The sequence below is a fragment of the Camelus bactrianus genome, chromosome 18, assembly GCF_048773025.1.
Source record: "Camelus bactrianus isolate YW-2024 breed Bactrian camel chromosome 18, ASM4877302v1, whole genome shotgun sequence".
Lineage (NCBI taxonomy): Eukaryota > Metazoa > Chordata > Mammalia > Artiodactyla > Camelidae > Camelus > Camelus bactrianus.
This window is the reverse complement of record NC_133556.1, coordinates 43,095,779-43,123,335: the sequence shown is the minus strand read 5'-3', so window position 1 is coordinate 43,123,335 and position 27,557 is coordinate 43,095,779.

Below are 27,557 nucleotides of genomic sequence, written 5' to 3'. Positions count from 1 at the left end.
TTGCGCAGAAAAATACTCTTTAAGCTAGTTCTACCCAATAGACTTGTAACTTCAATTGTTTCATTCACTATGACATTCCGTATTCCGAACACGTTACATGGATCACGAATTCGACAAACATTCTTTAATGAGTGTGAGCATGTGGATTACCGAACTTTCATCCACCATACAAGGCATATTTAAACCTAGAAGTATTTACACTGGGTTTGCAGCTATTTCCTAATAGCAGTTTCGAAAATCAGGCAGTTTTCAAAGGAAAAACCTGTTGGAGAGTGTTCTACCCAATAGATATGTACATAACATAAATTCCCCCACTGTGTAATTACGTGTTTTGAACACGCTACATGCAGAAATTATTCGACAAATATAAACTACAGGTTTATTTGCATGTGGATTACAGAACTTTCATCACAATACAAGGCATATTGATGCTTAGAAGCATTTTCTCTGATTTCACAGATCTTTCAATGCCAGTTTCGAAAATGAGACAGATTTCACGGCAAAAATTTCTTGGAGCGGGTTCTAACCAATAGACATGTAATTTACATGGATTCCCTCACCGTGAAATTCCGTGTTCCGAACAGATTACATGCATCTCGGATTCAACAAATATTCACTACAGAGTTGTTAGCAAGTGGATTACAGCACTTTCATTCATCATACAAGGCTTACTGACACTTTGAAGAATTTTCTCAGATTTCACAGGTTAGTTTTAACGCCAGTGTTGAAAATGAGGCAGATTTGGCAGAAAAATGCTCTTGGAGCGAGTTTTACCCAAAAGATATGTAATTTACCTAGTTTCACGCACCGTGACATTCCGTGTTCTGAACACGTTACACGCAATTCGGATTCAACAAACGTTTTTAATGAGTTGTGAACATTTGTATTACCGAACTTTCATCCACCTTACAATGCATATTGATACATAGAAAGTTTTATTCTGATTTAGTAGATTTCTACTAATGTCAGTTTTTAAAATCATGCAGTTTTCACAGAAAAATGCTCTTGGAGTGAGTTCTACCCAAGAGACATGCAATTTACATAGAACCCGTCATCGTGAAATTCCGTGTTCCGAAAATGCTACATGCATCACGGATTCGAAACTATTCACTACAGAATTGTTAGCATAATGATTATCGAACTTTCATCCACCATAATACCATATTGACACCTTGACGCATTTTCTCATATTTCAAAAGATTTTCCTAATGCCAGTTTTGAAAATGAGGCAGATTCGCAGAAAAATTCTCGTGGAGCGAGTACTTCCCAATATAAATTTAATTTACTTAGTTTCCCTCACAGTGACATTCCAATTTCCGAACACGCTACATGCATCAAGGTTTCAACAAACTTTCTCCAATGAGTTGTGAGCATGTAGATTACAGAACTTTCATCCACCATACATGGCATATTTACACCTAGAAACATTAACTCTGAATTTGCAGCTTTTACCTATTGCCAGTTTCGAAAATCAGGCCATTTTCTCAGGAAAAATTTTTTGGAGTGAGTTCTAACCTATAGACGTGTAGTTTACATAGATTCCATCGGCAGACTTTCCATGATACGATCACGATACATGCATAACGCTTTCTACAAATATTCACCACAGATTAATTTGCATGTGGTTTTACGAACTTCCATCACAATACAAGGCATATTGACACTATGAAGCATTTTCTCTGCTTTTGCAGAGATTTTCAAACGCCAGTTTTGAAAATGTGGCAGATTTCGCCGAAAAATCTCTGGGAGCGTGTTCTAACCAAGAGACATGTATTTTATATAGATTTGCTCTCTGTGATATTCTGTGTTCCAAGCACACTTCATGTATCTCGGATTCGACAAATATTCACTACAGAGTTGTTAGCATGCGGATTACCGAAGTTTCATCCATCATACAAGGCATATTTACACCTAGAAATATTAACTCTGAATTTGCAGCTTTTACCTAATGCCAGTTTCGAAAATCAGGCCGTTTTCTCAGGAAAAAATTTTTGGAGCGAGTTCTACCCTATAGACTTGTAGTTTACATAGATTCCTTTGCCGGGTATTTCCGTGATACGATCAAGCTACATGCATAAAGCTTTCAACAAATATTCACCACAGATTTATTTGCATGTGGTTTTACGAACTTCCATCACAATACAAGGCATATTGACACTATGAAGCATTTTCTCTGCTTTTGCAGAGATTTTCAAACGCCAGTTTCGAAAATGAGGCAGATTTCGCAGAAAAATCTCTGGGAGCGAGTCCTACCCAAGAGACATGTATTTTACATAGATTCGCTCACCGTGATATTCTGTGTTCCAAACACACTTCATGTATCTCGGATTCGACAAATATTCACTACAGAGTTGTTAGCATGTGGATTACCGAACTTTCATCCACCATACAAAGCATATTTACACCGAGAATCTATTAATCTGTATTCGCAGGATTTTTGTAATGCCAGTTACTAAAATCAGGCAGATTTCTCAGGAAAAATCTCTTGGAGTGATTTCTAATGAAGAGAAATGTAATTTACATAAGATACCTGGCCGTGAAATTCCGTGTTCCAAATATGCTACATGATTAATGGTTCGACAAATATTCATTCCAGATTTGTTAGCATGTGGATTACAGAACTTTCATTACAATAGATTGAATATTGATACTTAGAAATATTTTCTCAGATTTTGCAGTGTTTTCCAAACGCCAGTTTCAAAAATGAAGCAGTTTTCGCAGAAAAATTCTCTTGGAGCGAGTTCTACCCAATAGAGAAGTAATTTACATTGTTTTAATCACCGTGAAATTCCATGTTCCGAACACGGTCCATGCATCACGTATTAGAAAACGATTCTTTTATATGTTGTGAAAATATGGATTACCGATCTTTTTTCCATCATAAAGGCATATTTAAAACTACAAATATTTACTCTCATTTTGCAACTTTTTCCAAACTTCACATTCGATAATCATGCAATTTTCGCAGAAAAATTCTATTCTAGCTAGTTCTACCCAATAGAATTGTAATTTACATCGTTTCAATACCGTGAAATTCCGTTTTCCATAAGCACTTCATGAATCACGGTTTGAAAAATAATCACTAGACTGTTATTAACCTGTGGATTACTGGACTTTCATTCACCATTCAAGGCATATTGACACTTAGAAGCATTTTCTCAGAATTCACAGGGTTCTCCTAATGGCAGATTTGAAAATGAGGCACATTGCGCAGAAAAATTCTCTTCAAGCTAGTTCTACCCAATAGACTTGTAGCTTCAATTCTTTCATTCACTATGACATTCCGTATTCCGAACATGTTTCATGGATCATGAATTCGACAAACATTCTTTAATGAGTGTGAGCATGTGGATTACCGAACTTTCATCCACCATACAAGGCATATTTAAACCTAGAAGTATTTACACTGGGTTTGCAGCTATTTCCTAATAGCAGTTTCGAAAATCAGGCAGTTTTCAAAGGAAAAACCTGTTGGAGAGTGTTCTACCCAATAGATATGTACATAACATAAACTCCCCCACTGTGTAATTACGTGTTTTGAACACGCTACATGCAGAAATTATTCGACAAATATACACTACAGGTTTATTTGCATGTGGATTACAGGACTTTCATCACAATACAAGGCATATTGATGCTTAGAAGCTTTTTCTCTGATTTCACAGATCTTTCAACGCCAGTTTCCAAAATGAGACAGATTTCACGGCAAAAATCTCTTGGAGCGGATTCTAACCAATAGACATGTAATTTACATGGATTCCCTCACCGTGAAATTCCGTGTTCCGAACACATTACATGCATCTCGGATTCAACAAATATTCACTACAGAGTTGTTAGCAAATGGATTACAGCACTTTCATTCATCATACAAGGCTTACTGAAACTTTGAAGAATTTTCTCAGATTTCACAGGTTAGTTTTAACGCCAGTTTTGAAAATGAGGCAGATTTGGCAGAAAAATGCTCTTGGAGCGAGTTTTACCCAAAAGATATGTAATTTACCTAGTTTCACTCACCGTGACATTCCGTGTTCTGAACACGTTACACGCAATTCGGATTCAACAAACGTTTTTAATGAGTTGTGAACATTTGTATTACCGAACTTTCATCCACCTTACAATGCATATTGATACATAGAAAGTTTTATTCTGATTTAGTATATTTCTACTAATGTCAGTTTTTAAAATCATGCAGTTTTCACAGAAAAATGCTCTTGGAGTGAGTTCTAACCAAGAGACATGCAATTTACATAGAACCCGTCATCGTGAAATTCCGTGTTCCGAAAATGCTACATGCATCACGGATTCGAAACTATTCACTACAGAATTGTTAGCATAATGATTATCGAACTTTCATCCACCATAATACCATATTGACACCTTGACGCATTTTCTCATATTTCAAAAGTTTTTCCTAATGCCAGTTTTGAAAATGAGGCAGATTCGCAGAAAAATTCTCGTGGAGTGAGTACTTCCCAATAGAAATTTAATTTACTTAGTTTCCCTCACAGTGACATTCCAATTTCCGAACACGCTACATGCATCAAGGTTTCAACAAACTTTCTCCAAAGAGTTGTGAGCATGTAGATTACAGAACTTACATCCACCATACATGGCATATTTACACCTAGAAACATTAACTCTGAATTTGCAGCTTTTACCTAATGCCAGTTTCGAAAATGAGGCCGTTTTCTCAGGAAAAAATTTTTGGAGCGAGTTCTAACCTATAGACGTGTAGTTTTCATAGATTCCATCGCCGGGTATTTCCGTGATACGATCATGCTACATGCATAAAGCTTTGAACAAATATTCACCACAGATTTATTTGCATGTGGTTTTACGAACTTCCATCAAAATACAAGGCATATTGCCACTATGAAGCATTTTCTCTGCTTTTGCAGAGATTTTCAAACGCCAGTTTCGAAAATGAGGCAGATTTCGCAGAAAAATCTCTGGGAGCGAGTTCTACCCAAGAGACATGTATTTTACATAGATTCGCTCACCGTGATATTCTGTGTTCCAAGCACACTTCATGTATCTCGGATTCGACAAATATTCATTACAGAGTTGTTAGCATGCGGATTACCGAACTTTCATCCACCATACAAAGCATATTTACACCGAGAATCTATTAATCTGTATTCGCAGGATTTTTGTAATGCCAGTTACTAAAATCAGGCAGATTTCTCAGGAAAAATCTCTTGGAGTGATTTCTAACGAAGAGAAATGTAATTTACATAAGATACCTGGCCGTGAATTTCCGTGTTCCGAATATGCTACATGATTAATGGTTCGACAAATATTCATTCCAGATTTGTTAGCATGTGGATTACAGAACTTTCATTACAATAGATTGAATATTGATACTTAGAAATATTTTCTCAGATTTTGCAGTGTTTTCCAAAAGCCAGTTTCAAAAATGAAGCAGTTTTCGCAGAAAAATTCTCTTGGAGCGAGTTCTACCCAATAGAGAAGTAATTTACATTGTTTTAATCACCGTGAAATTCCATGTTCCGAACACGATCCATGCATCACGTATTAGAAAACGATTCTTTAATATGTTGTGAAAATATGGATTACCGATCTTTTTTCCATCATAATGGCATATTTATAACTACAAATATTTTCTCTCATTTTGCAACTTTTTCCAAACTTCACATTCGATAATCATGCAATTTTCGCAGAAAAATTCTATTCTAGCTAGTTCTACCCAATAGAATTGTAATTTACATCGTTTCATTACCGTGAAATTCCGTTTTCCATAAGCACTTCATGAATCACGGTTTGAAAAATAATCACTAGACTGTTATTAACCTGTGGATTACTGGACTTTCATTCACCATTCAAGGCATATGGACACTTAGAAGCATTTTTTCAGAATTCACAGGGTTCTCCTAATGGCAGATTTGAAAATGAGGCACATTGCGCAGAAAAATACTCTTCAAGCTAGTTCTACCCAATAGACTTGTAACTTCCATTGTTTCATTCACTATGACATTCCGTATTCTGAACACGTTACATGGATCACAAATTCGACAAACATTCTTTAATGAGTGTGAGCATGTGGATTACCGAACTTTCATCCACAATACAAGGCATATTTAAACCTAGAAGTATTTACACTGGGTTTGCAGCTATTTCCTAATAGAAGTTTCGAAAATCAGGCAGTTTTCAAATGAAAAACCTGTTGGAGAGTGTTCTACCCAATAGATATGTACATAACATAAATTCCCCCACTGTGTAATTACGTGTTTTGAACACGCTACATGCAGAAATTATTCGACAAATATAAACTGCAGGTTTATTTGCATGTGGATTACAGAACTTTCATCACAATACAAGGCATATTGATGCTTAGAAGCATTTTCTCTTATTTCACAGATCTTTCAATGCCAGTTTCGAAAATGAGACAGATTTCACGGCAAAAATCTCTTGGAGCGGATTCTAACCAATAGACATGTAATTTACATGGATTCCCTCACCGTGAAATTCCGTGTTCCGAACACATTACATGCATCTCGGATTCGACAAATATTCACTACAGAGTTGTTAGCAAATGGATTACAGCACTTTCATTCATCATACAAGGCTTACTGAAACTTTGAAGAATTTTCTCAGATTTCACAGGTTAGTTTTAACGCCAGTTTTGAAAATGAGGCAGATTTGGCAGAAAAATGCTCTTGGAGCGAGTTTTACCCAAAAGATATGTAATTTACCTAGTTTCACTCACCGTGACATTCCGTGTTCTGAACACGTTACACGCAATTCGGATTCAACAAACGTTTTTAATGAGTTGTGAACATTTGTATTACCGAACTTTCATCCACCTTACAATGCATATTGATACATAGAAAGTTTTATTCTGATTTAGTAGATTTCTACTAATGTCAGTTTTTAAAATCATGCAGTTTTCACAGAAAAATGCTCTTGGAGTGAGTTCTACCCAAGAGACATGCAATTTACATAGAACCCGTCATCGTGAAATTCCGTGTTCCGAAAATGCTACATGCATCACGGATTCGAAACTATTCACTACAGAATTGTTAGCATAATGATTATCGAACTTTCATCCACCATAATACCATATTGACACCTTGACGCATTTTCTCATATTTCAAAAGTTTTTCCTAATGCCAGTTTTGTAAATGAGGTAGATTCGCAGAAAAATTCTCGTGGAGCGAGTACTTCCCAATAGAAATTTAATTTACTTAGTTTCCCTCACAGTGACATTCCAATTTCCGAACACGCTACATGCATCAAGGTTTCAACAAACTTTCTCCAATGAGTTGTGAGCATGTAGATTACAGAACTTTCATCCACCATACATGGCATATTTACACCTAGAAACATTAACTCTGAATTTGCAGCTTTTACCTAATGCCAGTTTCGAAAATCAGGCCGTTTTCTCAGGAAAAAATTTTTGGAGTGAGTTCTAACCTATAGACGTGTAGTTTACATAGATTCCATCGGCAGACTTTCCATGATACGATCACGATACATGCATAACGCTTTCTACAAATATTCACCACAGATTAATTTGCATGTGGTTTTACGAACTTCCATCACAATACAAGGCATATTGACACTATGAAGCATTTTCTCTGCTTTTGCAGAGATTTTCAAACGCCAGTTTCGAAAATGTGGCAGATTTCGCCGAAAAATCTCTGGGAGCGTGTTCTAACCAAGAGACATGTATTTTATATAGATTTGCTCTCTGTGATATTCTGTGTTCCAAGCACACTTCATGTATCTCGGATTCGACAAATATTCACTACAGAGTTGTTAGCATGCGGATTACCGAAGTTTCATCCATCATACAAGGTATACTTACACCTAGAAATATTAACTCTGAATTTGCAGCTTTTACCTAATGCCAGTTTCGAAAATCAGGCCGTTTTCTCAGGAAAAAATTTTTGGAGCGAGTTCTACCCTATAGACTTGTAGTTTACATAGATTCCTTCGCCGTGTATTTCCGTGATACGATCAAGCTACATGCATAAAGCTTTCAACAAATATTCACCACAGATTTATTTGCATGTGGTTTTACGAACTTCCATCACAATACAAGGCATATTGACACTATGAAGCATTTTCTCTGCTTTTGCAGAGATTTTCAAACGCAGTTTCGAAAATGAGGCAGATTTCGCAGAAAAATCTCTGGGAGCGAGTTCTACCCAAGAGACATGTATTTTACATAGATTCACTCACCGTGATATTCTGTGTTCCAAACACACTTCATGTATCTCGGATTCGACAAATATTCACTACAGAGTTGTTAGCATGTGGATTACCGAACTTTCATCCACCATACAAAGCATATTTACACCGAGAATCTATTAATCTGTATTCGCAGGATTTTTGTAATGCCAGTTACTAAAATCAGGCAGATTTCTCAGGAAAAATCTCTTGGAGTGATTTCTAACGAAGAGAAATGTAATTTACATAAGATACCTGGCCGTGAAATTCCGTGTTCCGAATATGCTACATGATTAATGGTTCGACAAATATTCATTCCAGATTTGTTAGCATGTGGATTACAGAACTTTCATTACAATAGATTGAATATTGATACTTAGAAATATTTTCTCAGATTTTGCAGTGTTTTCCAAACGCCAGTTTCAAAAATGAAGCAGTTTTCGCAGAAAAATTCTCTTGGAGCGAGTTCTACCCAATAGAGAAGTAATTTACATTGTTTTAATCACCGTGAAATTCCATGTTCTGAACACGGTCCATGCATCACGGATTAGAAAACCATTTTTTAATATCTTGTGAAAATATGGATTACCGATCTTTTTTCCATCATAATGGCATATTTATAACTACAAATATTTTCTCTCATTTTGCAACTTTTTCCAAACTTCACATTCGATAATCATGCAATTTTCGCAGAAAAATTCTATTCTAGCTAGTTCTACCCAATAGAATTGTAATTTACATCGTTTCAATACCGTGAAATTCCGTTTTCCATAAGCACTTCATGAATCACGGTTTGAAAAATAATCACTAGACTGTTATTAACCTGTGGATTACTGGACTTTCAATCACCATTCAAGGCATATTGACACTTAGAAGCATTTTCTCAGAATTCACAGGGTTCTCCTAATGGCAGATTTGAAAATGAGGCACATTGCGCAGAAAAATTCTCTTCAAGCTAGTTCTACCCAATAGACTTGTAGCTTCAATTCTTTCATTCACTATGACATTCCGTATTCCGAACACGTTACATGGATCATGAATTCGACAAACATTCTTTAATGAGTGTTAGCATGTGGATTACCGAACTTTCATCCACCATACAAGGCATATTTAAACCTAGAAGTATTTACACTGGGTTTGCAGCTATTTCCTAATAGCAGTTTCGAAAATCAGGCAGTTTTCAAAGGAAAAACCTGTTGGAGAGTGTTCTACCCAATAGATATGTACATAACATAAACTCCCCCACTGTGTAATTACGTGTTTTGAAAACGCTACATGCAGAAAGTATTCGACAAATATACACTACAAGTTTATTTGCATGTGGATTACAGGACTTTCATCACAATACAAGGCATATTGATGCTTAGAAGCATTTTCTCTGATTTCACAGATCTTTCAATGCCAGTTTCGAAAATGAGACAGATTTCACGGCAAAAATCTCTTGGAGCGGGTTCTAACCAATAGACATGTAATTTACATGGATTCCCTCACCGTGAAATTCCGTGTTCTGAACACATTACATGCATCTCGGATTCGACAAATATTCACTACAGAGTTGTTAGCAAGTGGATTACAGCACTTTCATCCACTATACAAGGCTTACTGACACTTTGAAGAATTTTCTCAGATTTCACAGTTTAGTTTTAACGCCAGTGTTGAAAATGAGGCAGATTTGGCAGAAAAATGCTCTTCGAGCGAGATTTACCCAAAAGATATGTAATTTACCTAGTTTCACTAACCGTGACATTCCATGTTCTGAACACGTTAAACGCAATTCGGATTCAACAAACGTTTTTAATGAGTTGTGAACATTTGTATTACCGAACTTTCATCCACCTTACAATGCATATTGATACATAGAAAGTTTTATTCTGATTTAGTAGATTTCTACTAATGTCAGTTTTTAAAATCATGCAGTTTTCACTGAAAAATGCTCTTGGAGTGAGTTCTACCCAAGAGACATGCAATTTACATAGAAACCATCATCGTGAAATTCCGTGTTCCGAAAATGCTACATGCATCACGGATTCGAAAATATTCACTAGAGTTGTTAGCATAATGATTATCGAACTTTCATCCACCATAATACCATATTGACACCTTGACGCATTTTCTCATATTGCAAAAGTTTTCCCTAATGCCAGTTTTGAAAATGAGGCAGATTCGCAGAAAAATTCTCGTGGAGCGAGTACTTCCCAATAGAAATTTAATTTACTTAGTTTCCCTCACAGTGACATTCCAATTTCCGAACACGCTACATGCATCAAGGTTTCAACAAACTTTCTCCAATGAGTTGTGAGCATGTAGATTACAGAACTTTCATCCACCATACATGGCATATTTACACCTAGAAACATTAACTCTGAATTTGCAGCTTTTACCTAATGCCAGTTTCGAAAATCAGGCCGTTTTCTCAGGAAAAAATTTTTGGAGCGAGTTTTAACCTATAGACGTGTAGATTACATAGATTCCATCGGCAGACTTTCCATGATACGATCACGATACATGCATAACGCTTTCTACAAATATTCACCACAGATTAATTTGCATGTGGTTTTACGAACTTCCATCACAATACAAGGCATATTGACATTATGAAGCATTTTCTCTGCTTTTGCAGAGATTTTCAAACGCCAGTTTCGAAAATGTGGCAGATTTCGCCGAAAAATCTCTGGGAGCGTGTTCTAACCAAGAGACATGTATTTTATATAGATTTGGTCTCTGTGATATTCTGTGTTCCAAGCACACTTCATGTATCTCGGATTCGACAAATATTCACTACAGAGTTGTTAGCATGCGGATTACCGAAGTTTCATCCATCATACAAGGCATATTTACACCTAGAAATATTAACTCTGAATTTGCAGCTTTTACCTAAAGCCAGTTTCGAAAATCAGGCCGTTATCTCATGAAAAAATTTTTGGAGAGAGTTCTAACCTATAGATATGTAGTTTACATAGATTCCATCGCCGGGAATTTCCGTGATACTATCACGCTACATGCATAACGCTTTCTACAAATATTCACCACAGATTTATTTGCATGTGGATTTACGAACTTTCATCACAATACAAGGCATATTGACACTATGAAGGATTTTCTCTGCTTTTGCAGAGATTTTCAAATGCGAGTTTCGAAAATTGAGGCAGATTTCCCAGAAAAATCTCTCGGAGCATGTTCTACCCAAGAGACATGTATTTTTTATAGATTTGCTCACCGTGATATTCTGTGTTCCAAACACAATTCATGTATCTCGGATTCGACAAATATTCACTACAGAGTTGTTAGCATGCGGATTACCGAACTTTCATCCACCATAAAAGGCATATTTACACCGAGAATCTATTAACCTGAGTTTGCATGGTTTTGTAAAGCAAGATTCATAAATCAGGCAGATTTCTCAGGAAAAATCTCTTGGAGTGATTTCTAACGAAGAGAAATGTAATTTACATAAGATCTCTGGCCGTGAAATTCCGTGTTCCGAATATGCTTCATGATTAATGGTTCGACAAATATTCATTCCAGATTTGTTAGCATGTGGATTACAGAACTTTCATTACAATAGATTGAATATTGATACTTAGAAGTATTTTCTCAGATTTTGCAGCGTTTTCCCAACGCCAGTTTCAAAAATGAAGCAGTTTTCGCAGAAAAATTTTCTTGGAGCGAGTTCTACCCAATAGAGAAGTAATTTACATTGTTTTAATCACCGTGAAATTCCATGTTCTGAACACGGTCCATGCATCACGGATTAGAAAACGATTCTTTAATATGTTGTGAAAATATGGATTACCGATCTTTTCTCCATCATAATGGCATATTTACAACTACAAATATTTACTCTCATTTTGCAAATTTTTCCAAACTTCACATTCGATAATCATGCAACTTTCCCAGAAAAATTCTATTCTAGCTAGTTCTTCCCAATAGAATTGTAATTTACATCGTTTCATTATCGTGAAATTCCGTTTTCCATAAACACTACATGAATCACGGTTTGAAAAATAATCACTAGACTGTTATTAACCTGTGGATTACTGGACTTTCATTCACCATTCAAGGCATACTGACACTTAGAACATTTTCTCAGATTTCACAGGGTTCTCCTAATGGCAGATTTGAAAATGAGGCACATTTCTCAGAAAAATACTCTTCAAGCGAGTTCTACCCAGTAGACTTGTAACTTCCATTGTTTCATTCACTATGACATTCCGTATTCCGAACACGTTACATGGATCACGAATTCGACAAACATTCTTTAATGAGTGTGAGCATGTGGATTACCGAACTTTCATCCACCATACAAGGCATACTGACACTTTGAAGAATTTTCTCAGATTTCACAGGTTGGTTTTAACGCCAGTATTTAAAATGAGGCAGATTTGGCAGAAAAATGCTCTTGGAGCGAGTTTTACCCAAAAGATATGTAACTTACCTAGTTTCACTCACCGTGACATTCCGTGTTCTGAACTCGTTACACGCATTTCGGATTCAACAAATATTTTTAATGCGTTGTGAACATTTGTATTACCGAACTTTCATCCACCTTACAATGCATATGGATACATAGAAAGTTTTATTCTGATTTAGTAGATTTCTCCTAATGTCAGTTTTTAAAATTATGCAGTTTTCGCAGAAAAATGCTCTTGGAGTTAGTTCTACACAAGGGACATACAATTTACATAGAACACGTCATCGTGAAATTCCGTGTTCCGAAAATGCTACATGCATCACGGATTCGAAAATATTCACTTCAGAGTTGTTAGCATAATGATTATCGAACTTTCATCCACCATAATACCATATTGACACCTTGACGCATTTTCTCATATTTCAAAAGTTTTTCCTAATGCCAGTTTTGAAAATGAGGCAGATTCGCAGAAAAATACTCGTGGAGCTAGTACTTCCCAAAAGAAATTTAATTTACTTAGTTTCACTCAATGACATTCCAATTTCCGAACATGCTACATGCATCAAGGTTTCAAAAATCTTTCTCAAAATAGTTGTGAGCATGTAGGTTACAGAACTTTCATCCACCATACATGGCATATTTACACCTAGAATCATTAACTCTGATTTTGCAGCTTTTACCTAATGCCAGTTTCGAAAATCAGGCCGTTTCCTCAAGAAAAAATTTTTGGAGCGAATTCTACCCTATCGACTTGTAGTTTACATAGATTCCTTCGCCGGGTATTTCCGTGATACGATCAAGCTACATGCATAAAGCTTTCAACAAATATTCACCACAGATTTATTTGCATGTGGTTTTACGAACTTCCATCACAATACAAGGCATATTGACACTGTGAAGCATTTTCTCTGCTTTTGCAGAGATTTTCAAACGCCAGTTTCGAAAATGAGGCAGATTTCGCAGAAAAATCTCTGGGAGCGAGTTCTACCCAAGAGACATGTATTTTACATAGATTCACTCACCGTGATATTCTGTGTTCCAAACACACTTCATGTATCTCGGATTCGACAAATATTCACTACAGAGTTGTTAGCATGTGGATTACCGAACTTTCATCCACCATACAAAGCATATTTACACCGAGAATCTATTAATCTGTATTCGCAGGATTTTTGTAGTTCCAGTTACTAAAATCAGGCAGATTTCTCAGGAAAAATCTCTTGGAGTGATTTCTAACGAAGAGAAATGTAATTTACATAAGATACCTGGCCGTGAAATTCCGTGTTCCGAATATGCTACATGATTAATTGTTCGACAAATATTCATACCAGATTTGTTAGCATGTGGATTACAGAACTTTCATTACAATAGATTGAATATTGATACTTAGAAATATTTTCTCAGATTTTGCAGTGTTTTCCAAACGCCAGTTTCAAAAATGAAGCAGTTTTCGCAGAAAAATTCTCTTGGAGCGAGTTCTACCCAATAGAGAAGTAATTTACATTGTTTTAATCACCGTGAAATTCCATGTTCCGAACACGGTCCATGCATCACGTATTAGAAAACCATTCTTTAATATGTTGTGAAAATATGGATTACCGATCTTTTTCCCATCATAATGGCATATTTATAACTACAAATATTTACTCTCATTTTGCAACTTTTTCCAAACTTCACATTCGATAATCATGCAATTTTCGAAAAAAATTCTATTCTAGCTAGTTCTACCCAATAGAATTGTAATTTACATCATTTCATTACCGTGAAATTCCGTTTTCCATAAGCACTTCATGAATCACGGTTTGAAAAATAATCACTAGACTGTTATTAACCTGTGGATTACTGGACTTTCATTCACCATTCAAGGCATATTGATACTTAGAAGCATTTTCTTAGATTTCACAGGGTTCTCCTAATGGCAGATTTGAAAATGAGGCACATTGCGCAGAAAAATTCTCTTCAAGCTAGTTCTACCCAATAGACTTGTAGCTTCAATTCTTTCATTCACTATGACATTCCGTATTCCTAACATGTTACATGGATCATGAATTCGACAAACATTCTTTAATGAGTGTGAGCATGTGGATTACCGAACTTTCATCCACCATACAAGGCATATTTAAACCTAGAAGTATTTACACTTGGTTTGCAGCTATTTCCTAATAGCAGTTTCGAAAATCAGGCAGTTTTCAATGGAAAAACGTGTTGGAGAGTGTTCTACCCAATAGATATGTACATAACATAAACTCCCCCACTGTGTAATTACGTGTTTTGAACACGCTACATGCAGAAATTATTCGACAAATATAAACTACAGGTTTATTTGCATGTGGATAACAGGACTTTCATCACAAAACAAGGCATATTGATGCTTAGAAGCATTTTCTCTGATTTCACAGATCTTTCAATGCCAGTTTCGAAAATGAGACAGATTTCACGGCAAAAAACTCTTGGAGCGGTTTCTAACCAATAGACATGTAATTTACATGGATTCCCTCACCGTGAAATTACATGTTCCGAACACGTTACATGCATCTCGGATTCGACAAATATTCACTACAGAGTTGTTAGCAAGTGGATTACAGCACTTTCATCCACCATACAAGGCTTACTGACACTTTGAAGAATTTTCTCAGATTTCACAGTTTAGTTTTAACGCCAGTTTTGAAAATGAGGCAGATTTGGCAGAAAAATGCTCTTGGAGCGAGTTTAACCCAAAAGATATGTAATTTACCTAGTTTCACTCACCATGACATTCCGTGTTCTGAACACGTTACACGCAATTCGGATTCAACAAACGTTTTTAATGAGTTGTGAACATTTGTATTACCGAACTTTCATCCACCATACAAGGCATATTTACACCGAGAATCTATTAATCTGAGTTTGCATGGTTTCGTGACGCAAGATTCGAAAATCAAGCAGATTTCTCAGGAAAAATCTCTTGGAGTGATTTCTAACGAAGAGAAATGTAATTTACATAAGATACCTGGCCATGAAATTCCGTGTTCCAAATATGCTTCATGATTAATGGTTAGACAAATATTCATTCCAGATTTGTTAGCATGTGGATTACAGAACTTTCATTACAATAGATTGAATATTGATACTTAGAAGTATTTTCTCAGATTTTGCAGCGTTTTCCCAACGCCAGTTTCAAAAATGAAGCAGTTTTCGCAGAAAAATTCTCTTGGAGTGAGTTCTACCCAATAGAGAAGTAATATACTTTGTTTTAATCACCGTGAAATTCCATGTTTTGAACACGGTCCATGCATCACGGATTAGAAAACGATTCTTTAATATGTTGTGAAAATATGGATTACCGATCTTTTTTCCATCATAATGGCATATTTACAACTACAAATATTTACTCTCATTTTGCAACTTTTTCCAAACTTCAGATTCGATAATCATGCAATTTTCGCAGAAAAATTCTATTCTAGCTAGTTCTTCCCAATAGAATTGTAATTTACATCGTTTCATTACCGTGAAATTCCGTTTTCCATAAACGCTACATGAATCACGGTTTGAAAAATAATCACTAGACTGTTATTAACCTGTGGATTACTGGACTTTCATACACCATTCAAGGCATATTGACACTTAGAAGCATTTTCTCAGATTTCACAGGGTTCTCCTAATGGCAGAATTGAAAATGAGGCACATATCGCAGAAAAATACTCTTCAAGCGAGTTCTACCCAATAGACATGTAACTTCCATTGTTTCATTCACTATGACATTCCGTATTCCGAACACGATACATGGATCATGTATTCGACAAACATTCTTTAATGAGTGTGAGCATGTGGATTACCGAACTTACATCCACCATACAAGGCATATTTAAACCTAGAAGTATTTACACTGGGTTTGCAGCTATTTATTAATAGCAGTTTCAAAAATCAGGCAATTTTCAAAGGAAAAACCTGTTGGAGAGTGTTCTATCCAATAGATATGTACATAACATAAATTCCCCCACTGTGTAATTACGTGTTTTGAACACGCTACATGCAGAAATTATTCGACAAATATAAACTACAGGTTTATTTGCATGTGGATTACAGGACTTTCATCACAAAACAAGGCATATTGATGCTTAGAAGCATTTTCTCTGATTTCACAGATCTTTCAACGCCAGTTTCCAAAATGAGACAGATTTCACGGCAAATAACTCTTGGAGCGGGTTCTAAAAAATAGACATGTAATTTACATGGATTCCCTCACCGTGAAATTCCGTGTTCTGAACACGTTACATGCATCTCGGATTCGAAAAATATTCACTACAGAGTTGTTAGCAAGTGGATTACAGCACTTTCATCCACCATACAAGGCTTACTGACACTTTAAAGAGTTTTCTCAGATTTCACAGGTTAGTTTTAAAGCCAGTTTTGAAAATTAGGCAGATTTGGCAGAAAAATGCTCTTGGAGCGAGTTTTACCCAAAAGATATGTAATTTACCTAGTTTCACTCACCGTGACATTCCGTGTTCTGAACATGATACACGCATTTCGGATTCAACAAACATTTTTAATGAGTTGTGAACATTTGTATTACCGAACTTTCATCCACCTTACAATGCATATTGATACATAGAAAGTTTTATTGTGATTTAGTAGATTTCTCCTAATGTCAGTTTTTAAAATCATGCAGTTTTTGCAGAAAAATGCTCTTGGAGTGAGTTCTACCCAAGAGACATGCAATTTACATAGAACCCGTCATCGTGAAATTCCGTGTTCCGAAAATGCTACATGCATCACGGATTCGAAAATATTCACTACAGATTTGTTAGCATAATGATTATCGAACTTTCATCCACCATAATACCATATTGACACCTTGACGCATTTTCTCATATTTCAAAAGTTTTTCCTAATGCCAGTTTTGAAAATGAGGCAGATTCGCTGAAAAATTCTCGTGAAGCGAGTACTTCCCAATAGAAATTTAATTTACTTAGTTTCCCTCACAGTGACATTCCAATTTCCGAACACGCTACATGCATGAAGGTTTCAACAAACTTTCTCAAAACAGTTGTGAGCATGTAGATTACAGAACTTTCATCCACCATACATGGCATATTTACACCTAGAAACATTAACTCTGAATTTGCAGCTTTTACCTAATGCCAGTTTCGAAAATCAGGCCGATTTCTCAGGAAAAAATTTTTGGAGCGAGTTCTAACCTATAGACGTGTAGATTACATAGATTCCATCTCCAGATTTTCTATGATACGATCACGCTTCATGCATAACACTTTCTACAAATATTCACCACAGATTTATTTGCATGTGGATTTAAGAACTTCCATCACAATACAAGGCATATTGACACTATGAAGCATTTTCTCTCCTTTTCCAGAGATTTTCAAATGCCAGTTTCGAAAATTGAGGCAGATTTCCCAGAAAAATCTCTCGGAGCATGTTCTACCCAAGAGACATTTATTTTATATAGATTTGTTCACCGTGATATTCTGTGTTCCAAGCACACTTCATGTATCTCGGATTCGACAAATATTCACTACAGAGTTGTTAGCATGCGGATTACCGAACTTTCATCCACCATACAAGGCATATTTACACCGAGAATCTATTAATCTGAGTTTGCATGGTTTCGTAACGCAAGATTCGAAAATCAGGCAGATTTCTCAGGAAAAATCTCTTGGAGTGATTTCTAACGAAGAGAAATGTAATTTACATAAGATCTCTTGCAGTGAAATTCCGTGTTCCGAATATGCTTCATGATTAATGGTTCGACAAATATTCATTCCAGATTTGTTAGCATGTGGATTACAGAACTTTCATTACAATAGATTGAATATTGATACTTAGAAGTATTTTCTCAAATTTTGCAGCGTTTTCCCAACGCCAGTTTCAAAAATGAAGCAGTTTTCGCAGAAAAATTCTCTTGGAGCGAGTTCTACCCAATAGAGAAGTAATTTACTTTGTTTTAATCACCGTGAAATTCCATGTTTTGAACACGGTCCATGCATCACGGATTAGAAAACGATTCTTTAATATGTTGTGAAAATATGGATTACCGATCTTTTTTCCATCATAATGGCATATTTACAACTACAAATATTTACTCTCATTTTGCAACTTTTTCCAAACTTCAGATTCGATAATCATGCAATTTTCGCAGAAAAATTCTATTCTAGCAAGTTCTACCCAATAGAATTGTAATTTACATCGTTTCATTACCGTGAAATTCCTTTTTCCATAAGCGCTACATGAATCACGGTTTGAAAAATAATCATTAGACTGTTATTAACATGTGGATAACTGGACTTTCATTCACCATTCAAGGCATATTGACACTTAGAAGCATTTTCTAAGATTTCACAGGGTTCTCCTAATGGCAGATTTGAAAATGAGGCACATTTCGCAGAAAAATACTCTTCAAGCGAGTTCTACCCAATAGACTTGTAACTTGCATTGTTTCATTCACTATGACATTCCGTATTCCGAACACGTTACATGGATCATGAATTCGACAAACATTCTTTAATGAGTGTGAGCATGTGGATTACCGAACTTTCATCGACCATACAAGGCATATTTAAACCTAGATGTATTAACACATGGTTTGCAGATATTTCCTAATAGCAGTTTCGAAAATCAGGCAGTTTTCAAAGGAAAAACCTGTTGGAGAGTGTTCTACCCAATAGATATGTACATAACATAAATTCCCCCACTGTGTAATTACGTGTTTTGAACACGCTACATGCAGAAATTATTCGACAAATATAAACTACAGGTTTATTTGCATGTGGATAACAGGACTTTCATCACAAAACAAGGCATATTGATGCTTAGAAGCATTTTCTCTGATTTCACAGATCTTTCAACGCCAGTTTCGAAAATGACACAGATTTCACGGCAAAAAACTCTTGGAGCGGGTTCTAACCGATAGACATGTAATTTACATGGATTCCCTCACCGTGAAATTCCGTGTTCTGAACACGTTACATGCATCTCGGATTCCAAAAATATTCACTACATAGTTGTTAGCAAGTGGATTACAGCACTTTAATCCACCATACAAGGCTTACTGACACTTTAAAGAATTTTCTCAGATTTCACAGTTTAGTTTTAAAGGCAGTTTTGAAAATTAGGCAGATTTGGCAGAAAAATGCTCTTGGAGCGAGTTTTACCCCAAAAGTTTGTAATTTACCTAGTTTCACTCACCATGACATTCCGTGTTCTGAACATGTTACACGCATTTCGGATTCAACAAACATTTTTAATGAGTTGTTAACATTTGTATTACCGAACTTTCATCCACCTTACAATGCATATTGATACATAGAAAGTTTTATTCTGATTTAGTAGAATTCTCCTAATGTCAGTTTTTAAAATCATGCAGTTTTCGCAGAAAAATGCTCTTGGAGTGAGTTCTACCCAAGAGACATGCAATTTACATAGAACCCGTCATTGTGAAATTCCGTGTTCCGTAAATGCTACATGCATCACGGATTCGAAAATATTCACTACAGATTTGTTAGCATAATGATTATCAAACTTTCATCCACCATAATACCATATTGACACCTTGACGCATTTTCTCATATTTCAAAAGTTTTTCCTATTGCCAGTTTTGAAAATGAGGCAGATTCACTGAAAAATTCTCATGAAGCGAGCACATCCCAATAGAAATTTAATTTACTTAGTTTCCCTCACAGTGACATTCCAATTTCCGAACACGCTACATGCATCAAGGTTTCAACAAACTTTCTTAAAAGAGTTGTGAGCATGTAGATTACAGAACTTACATCCACCATACATGGCATATTTACAACTAGAAACATTAACACTGAATTTGCAGCTTTTACCTAATGCCAGTTTTGAAAATCAGGCCGTTTTCTCAGGAAAAAATTTTTGGAGCGAGTTTTAACCTATAGACGTGTAGATTACATAGATTCCATCGGCAGACTTTCCATGATACGATCACGCTTCATGCATAACGCTTTCTACAAATATTCACCACAGATTTATTTGCATGTGGATTTACGAACTTCCATCACAATACAAGGCATATTGACACTATGAAGCATTTTCTCTGCTTTTGCAGAGATTTTCAAATGCCAGTTTCGAAAATTGAGGCAGATTTCCCAGAAAAATCTCTCGGAGCATGTTCTACCCAAGAGACATGTATTTTATATAGATTTGCTCACCGTGATATTCTGTGTTCCAAGCACCCTTCATGTATCTCGGATTCGACAAATATTCACTATAGAGCTGTTAGCATGCGGATTACAGAACTTTCATCCACCATACAAGGCATATTTACACCGAGAACCTATTAATCTCTGTTTGCATGGTTTCGTAACGCAAGATTCGAAAATCAGGCAGATTTCTCAGGAAAAATCTCTTGGAGTGATTTCTAATGAAGAGAAATGTAATTTACATAAGATCTCTGGCCGTGAAATTCCGTGTTCCGAATATGCTTCATGATTAATTGTTCGACAAATATTCATTCCAGATTTGTTAGCATGTGGATTACAGAACTTTCATTACAATAGATTGAATATTGATACTTAGAAGTATTTTCTCAGATTTTGCAGCGTTTTCCCAACGCCAGTTTCAAAAATGAAGCAGTTTTCGCAGAAAAATTCTCGTGGAGCGAGTACTTCCCAATAGAAATTTAATTTACTTAGTTTCCCTCACAGTGACATTCCAATTTCTGAATACGCTACATGCATCAAGGTTTCAACAAACTTTCTGAAAAGAGTTGTGAGCATGTAGATTACAGAACTTTCATCCACCATACATGGCATATTTACACCTAGAAACATTAACCCTGAATTAGCAGCTTTTACCTAATGCCAGTTTCGAAAATCAGGCCGTTTTCTCAGGAAAAAATTTTTGGAGCGAGTTTTAACCTATAGACGTGTAGATTACATAGATTCCATCGCCAGACTTTCCATGATACGATCACGCTTCATGCATAACGCTTTCTACAAATATTCACCACAGATTTATTTGCATGTGGATTTACGAACTTCCATCACAATACAAGTCATATTGACACTATGAAGCATTTTCTCTGCTTTTGCAGAGATTTTCAAATGCCAGTTTCGAAAATTGAGGCAGATTTCCCAGAAAAATCTCTCGGAGCATGTTCTACCCAAGAGACATGTATTTTATATAGATTTGCTCACCGTGATATTCTGTGTTCCAAGCACACTTCATGTATCTCGGATTCGACAAATATTCACTACAGAGTTGTTAGTATGCGGATTACCGAACTTTCATCCACCATACAAGGCATATTTACACCGAGAACCTATTAATCTGAGTTTGCATGTTTTCGTAACGCAAGATTCGAAAATCAGGCAGATTTCTCAGGAAAAATCTCTTGGAGTGATTTCTAACGAAGAGAAATGTAATTTACATAAGATCTCTGGCCGTGAAATTCCGTGTTCCGAATATGCTTCATGATTAATGGTTCAACAAATATTCATTCCAGATTTGTTAGCATGTGGATTACAGAACTTTCATTACAATAGATTGAATATTGATACTTAGAAGTATTTTCTCAGATTTTGCAGCGTTTTCCCAACGCCAGTTTCAAAAATGAAGCAGTTTTCGCCGAAAAATTCTCTTGGAGCGAGGTCTACCCAATAGAGAAGTAATTCACTTTGTTTTAATCACCGTGAAATTCCATGTTTTGAACACGGTCCATGCATCACGGATTAGAAAACGATTCTATAATATGTTGTGAAAATATGGATTACCGATCTTTTTTCCATCATAATGGCATATTTACAACTACAAATATTTACTCTCATTTTGCAACTTTTTCCAAACTTCACATTCGATAATCATGCAATTTTCGCAGAAAAATTCTATTCTATCTAGTTTTACCCAATAGAATTGTAATTTACATCGTTTCATTACCGTGAAATTCCGTTTTCCATAAGCGCTACATGAATCACGGTTTGAAAAATAATCACTAGACTGTTATTAACCTGTGGATTACTGGACTTTCATTCACCATTCAAGGCATATTGACACTTAGAAGCATTTTCTAAGATTTCACAGGGTTCTCCTAATGGCAGATTTGAAAAAGAGGCACATTGCGCAGAAAAATACTCTTCAAGCGAGTTCTACCCAATAGACTTGTAACTTGCATTGTTTCATTCACTATGACATTCCGTATTCCAAACACATTACATGGATCTTGAATTCGACAAACATTCTTTAATGAGTGTGAGCATGTGGATTACCGAACTTTCATCCACCATACAAGGCATACTTAAACCTAGAAGTATTTACACTGGGTTTGTAGCTATTTCCTAATAGCAGTTTCGAAAATCAGGCAGTTTTCAAAGGAAAAACCTGTTGGGGAGTGTTCTACCCAATAGATATGTACATAACATAAATTCCAACACTGTGTAATTACGTGTTTTGAACACGCTACATGCAGAAATTATTCGACAAATATAAACTACAGGTTTATTTGCATGTGGATAACAGGACTTTCATCACAAAACAAGGCATATTGATGCTTAGAAGCATTTTCTCTGATTTCACAGATCTTTCAAAGCCAGTTTCCAAAATGAGACAGATTTCACGGCAAATAACTCTTGGAGCGGGTTCTAAAAAATAGACATGTAATTTACATGGATTCCCTCACCGTGAAATTCCGTGTTCTGAACACGTTACATGCATCTCGGATTCGAAAAATATTCACTACATAGTTGTTAGCAAGTGGATTACAGCACTTTCATCCACCATACAAGGCTTACTGACACTTTAAAGAGTTTTCTCAGATTTCACAGGTTAGTTTTAAAGCCAGTTTTGAAAATGAGGCAGATTTGGCAGAAAAATGCTCTTCGAGCGAGTTTTACCCAAAAGATATGTAATTTACCTAGTTTCACTCACCGTGACATTCCGTGTTCTGAACACGTTACACGCATTTCGGATTCAACAAACATTTTTAATGAGTTGTGAACATTTGTATTACCGAACTTTCATCCACCTTACAATGCATATTGATACATAGAAAGGTTTATTCTGATTTAGTAGATTTCTCCTAATGTCAGTTTTTAAACTCATGCAGTTTTCGCGGAAAAATGCTCTTGGGGTGTGTTCAACCCAAGAGACATGCAATTTACATAGAACCCGTCATCGTGAAATTCCGTGATCCGAAAATTCTACATGCATCACCGATTCGAAAATATTCACTACAGATTTGTTAGCATAATGATTATCGAACTTTCATCCACCATAATACCATATTGACACCTTGACGCATTTTCTCATATTTCAAAAGTTTTTCCTAATGCCAGTTTTGAAAATGAGGCAGATTCACAGTAAAATTCTCGTGAAGCGAGAACTTCCCAATAGAAATTTAATTTACTTAGTTTCCCTCACAGTGACATTCCAATTTCCGAACACGCTACATGCATCAAGGTTTCAACAAACTTTCTCAAAAGAGTTGTTAGCATGTAGATTACAGAAATTTCATCCACCATACATGGCATATTTACACCTAGAAACATTAACTCTGAATTTGCCGCTTTTTCCTAATGCCAGTTTCGAAAATCAGGCCGTTTTCTCAGGAAAATATTTTTGGAGCGAGTTCTAACCTATAGACGTGTAGTTTACATAGATTCCATCGCCAGTCTTTCCATGGTACGATCACGCTACATGCATAATGCTTTCTACAAATATTCACCACAGATTTATTTGCATGTGATTTTACGAACTTCCATCACAATACAGGGCATATTGACACTATGAAGCATTTTCTCCTCTTTTGCAGAGATTTTCAAACGGCAGTTTCGAAAATGAAGCAGATGTCACAGAAAAATCTCTGGGAGTGTGTTCTACCCAAGAGACATGTATTTTATATTGATTTGCTCACCGTGATATTCTGTGTATCAAACACACTTCATGTATCTCGGATTCGACAAATATTCACTGCAGAGTTGTTAGCATGTGGATTACCGTACTTTCATCCACCATACAAGGCATATTTACACCGAGAACCTATTAATCTGAGTTTGCATGTTTTCGTAACGCAAGATTCGAAAATCAGGCAGATTTCTCAGGAAAAATCTCTTGGAGTGATTTCTAACGAAGAGAAATGTAATTTACATAAGATCTCTGGCGGTGAAATTCCGTGTTCCGAATATGCTTCATGATTAATGGTTCGACAAATATTCATTCCAGATTTGTTAGCATGTGGATTACAGAACTTTCATTACAATAGATTGAATATTGATACTTAGAAGTATTTTCTCAGATTTTGCAGCGTTTTCCCAACGCCAGTTTCAAAAATGAAGCAGTTTTCGCAGAAAAATTCTCTTGGAGCGAGTTCTACCCAATAGAGAAGTAATTTACTTTTTTTAATCACTGTGAAATTCCATGTTTTGAACACGGTCCATGCATCACGGATTAGAAAACGATTCTTTAATATGTTGTGAAAATATGGATTACCGATCTTTTTTCCATCATAATGGCATATTTACAACTACAAATATTTACTCTCATTTTGCAACTTTTTCCAAACTTCAGATTCGATAATCATGCAATTTTCGCAGAAAAATTCTATTCTAGCTAGTTCTACCCAATAGAATTGTAATTTACATCGTTTCATTACCGTGAAATTCCATTTTCCATAAGCGCTACATGAATCACGGTTTGAAAAATAATCACTAGACTGTTATTAACCTGTGGATTACTGGACTTTCATTCACCATTCAAGGCATATTGACACTTAGAAGCATTTTCTCAGATTTCACAGGGTTCTCCTAATGGCAGATTTGAAAATGAGGCACATTTCGCAGAAAAATACTCTTCAAGCGAGTTCTACCCAATAGACATGTAACTTCCATTGTTTCATTCACTATGACATTCCGTATTCCGAACAGAATACATGGATCATGTATTCGACAAACATTCTTTAATGAGTGTGAGCATGTGGATTACCGAACTTTCATCCACCATACAAGGCATATTTAAACCTAGAAGTATTTACACTGGGTTTGCAGCTATTTCCTAATAGCAGTTTCGAAAATCAGGCAGTTTTCAAAGGAAAAACCTGTTGGAGAGTGTTCTACCCAATAGATATGTACATAACATAAATTCCCCCACTGTGTAATTACGTGTTTTGAACACGCTACATGAAGAAATTATTCGACAAATATAAACTACAGGTTTATTTGCATGTGGATTACAGGACTTTCATCACAAAACAAGGCATATTGATGCTTAGAAGCATTTTCTCTGATTTCACAGATCTTTCAACGCCAGTTTCCAAAATGAGACAGATTTCACGGCAAATAACTCTTGGAGCGGGTTCTAAAAAATAGACATGTAATTTACATGGATTCCCTCACCGTGAAATTCCGTGTTCCGAACACGTTACATGCATCTCGGATTCCAAAAATATTCACTACATAGTTGTTAGCAAGTGGATTACAGCACTTTCATCCACCATACAAGGCTTACTGACACTTTAAAGAGTTTTCTCAGATTTCACAGGTTAGTTTTAAAGCCAGTTTTGAAAATTAGGCAGATTTGGCAGAGAAATGCTCTTGGAGCGAGTTTTACCCAAAAGATATGTAATTTACCTAGTTTCACTCACCGTGACATTCCGTGTTCTGAACACGTTACACGCATTTCGGATTCAACAAACATTTTTAATGAGTTGTGAACATTTGTATTACCGAACTTTCATCCACCTTACAATGCATATTGATACATAGAAAGTTTTATTGTGATTTAGTAGATTTCTCCTAATGTCAGTTTTTAAAATCATGCAGTTTTCGCAGAAAAATGCTCTTGGAGTGAGTTCTACCCAAGAGACATGCAATTTACATAGAACCCGTCATCGTGAAATTCCGTGTTCCGAAAATGCTACATGCATCACGGATTCGAAAATATTCACTACAGATTTGTTAGCATAATGATTATCGAACTTTCATCCACCATAATACCATATTGACACCTTGACGCATTTTCTCATATTTCAAAAGTTTTTCCTATTGCCAGTTTTGAAAATGAGGCAGATTCGCTGAAAAATTCTCATGAACGAGTACTTCCCAATAGAAATTTAATTTACTTAGTTTCCCTCACAGTGACATTCCAATTTCCGAACACGCTACATGCATCAAGGTTTCAACAAACTTTCTCAAAACAGTTGTGAGCATGTAGATTACAGAACTTTCATCCACCATACATGGCATATTTACACCTAGAAACATTAACTCTGAATTTGCAGCTTTTACCTAATGCCAGTTTCGAAAATCAGGCCGTTTTCTCAGGAAAAAATTTTTGGAGCGAGTTCTAACCTATAGACGTGTAGATTACATAGATTCCATCTCCAGACTTTCTATGATACGATCACGCTTCATGCATAACGCTTTCTACAAATATTCACCACAGATTTATTTGCATGTGGATTTAAGAACTTCCATCACAATACAAGGCATATTGACACTATGAAGCATTTTCTCTGCTTTTGCAGAGATTTTCAAATGCCAGTTTCGAAAATTGAGGCAGATTTCCCAGAAAAATCTCTCGGAGCATGTTCTACCCAAGAGACATTTATTTTATATAGATTTGCTCACCGTGATATTCTGTGCTCCAAGCACCCTTCATGTATCTCGGATTCGACAAATATTCACTATAGAGTTGTTAGCATGCGGATTACAGAACTTTCATCCACCATACAAGGCATATTTACACCGAGAACCTATTAATCTCTGTTTGCATGGTTTCGTAACGCAAGATTCGAAAATCAGGCAGATTTCTCAGGAAAAATCTCTTGGAGTGATTTCTAACGAAGAGAAATGTAATTTACATAAGATCTCTGGCCGTGAAATTCCGTGTTCCGAATATGCTTCATGATTAATTGTTCGACAAATATTCATTCCAGATTTGTTAGCATGTGGATTACAGAACTTTCATTACAATAGTTTGAATATTGATACTTAGAAGTATT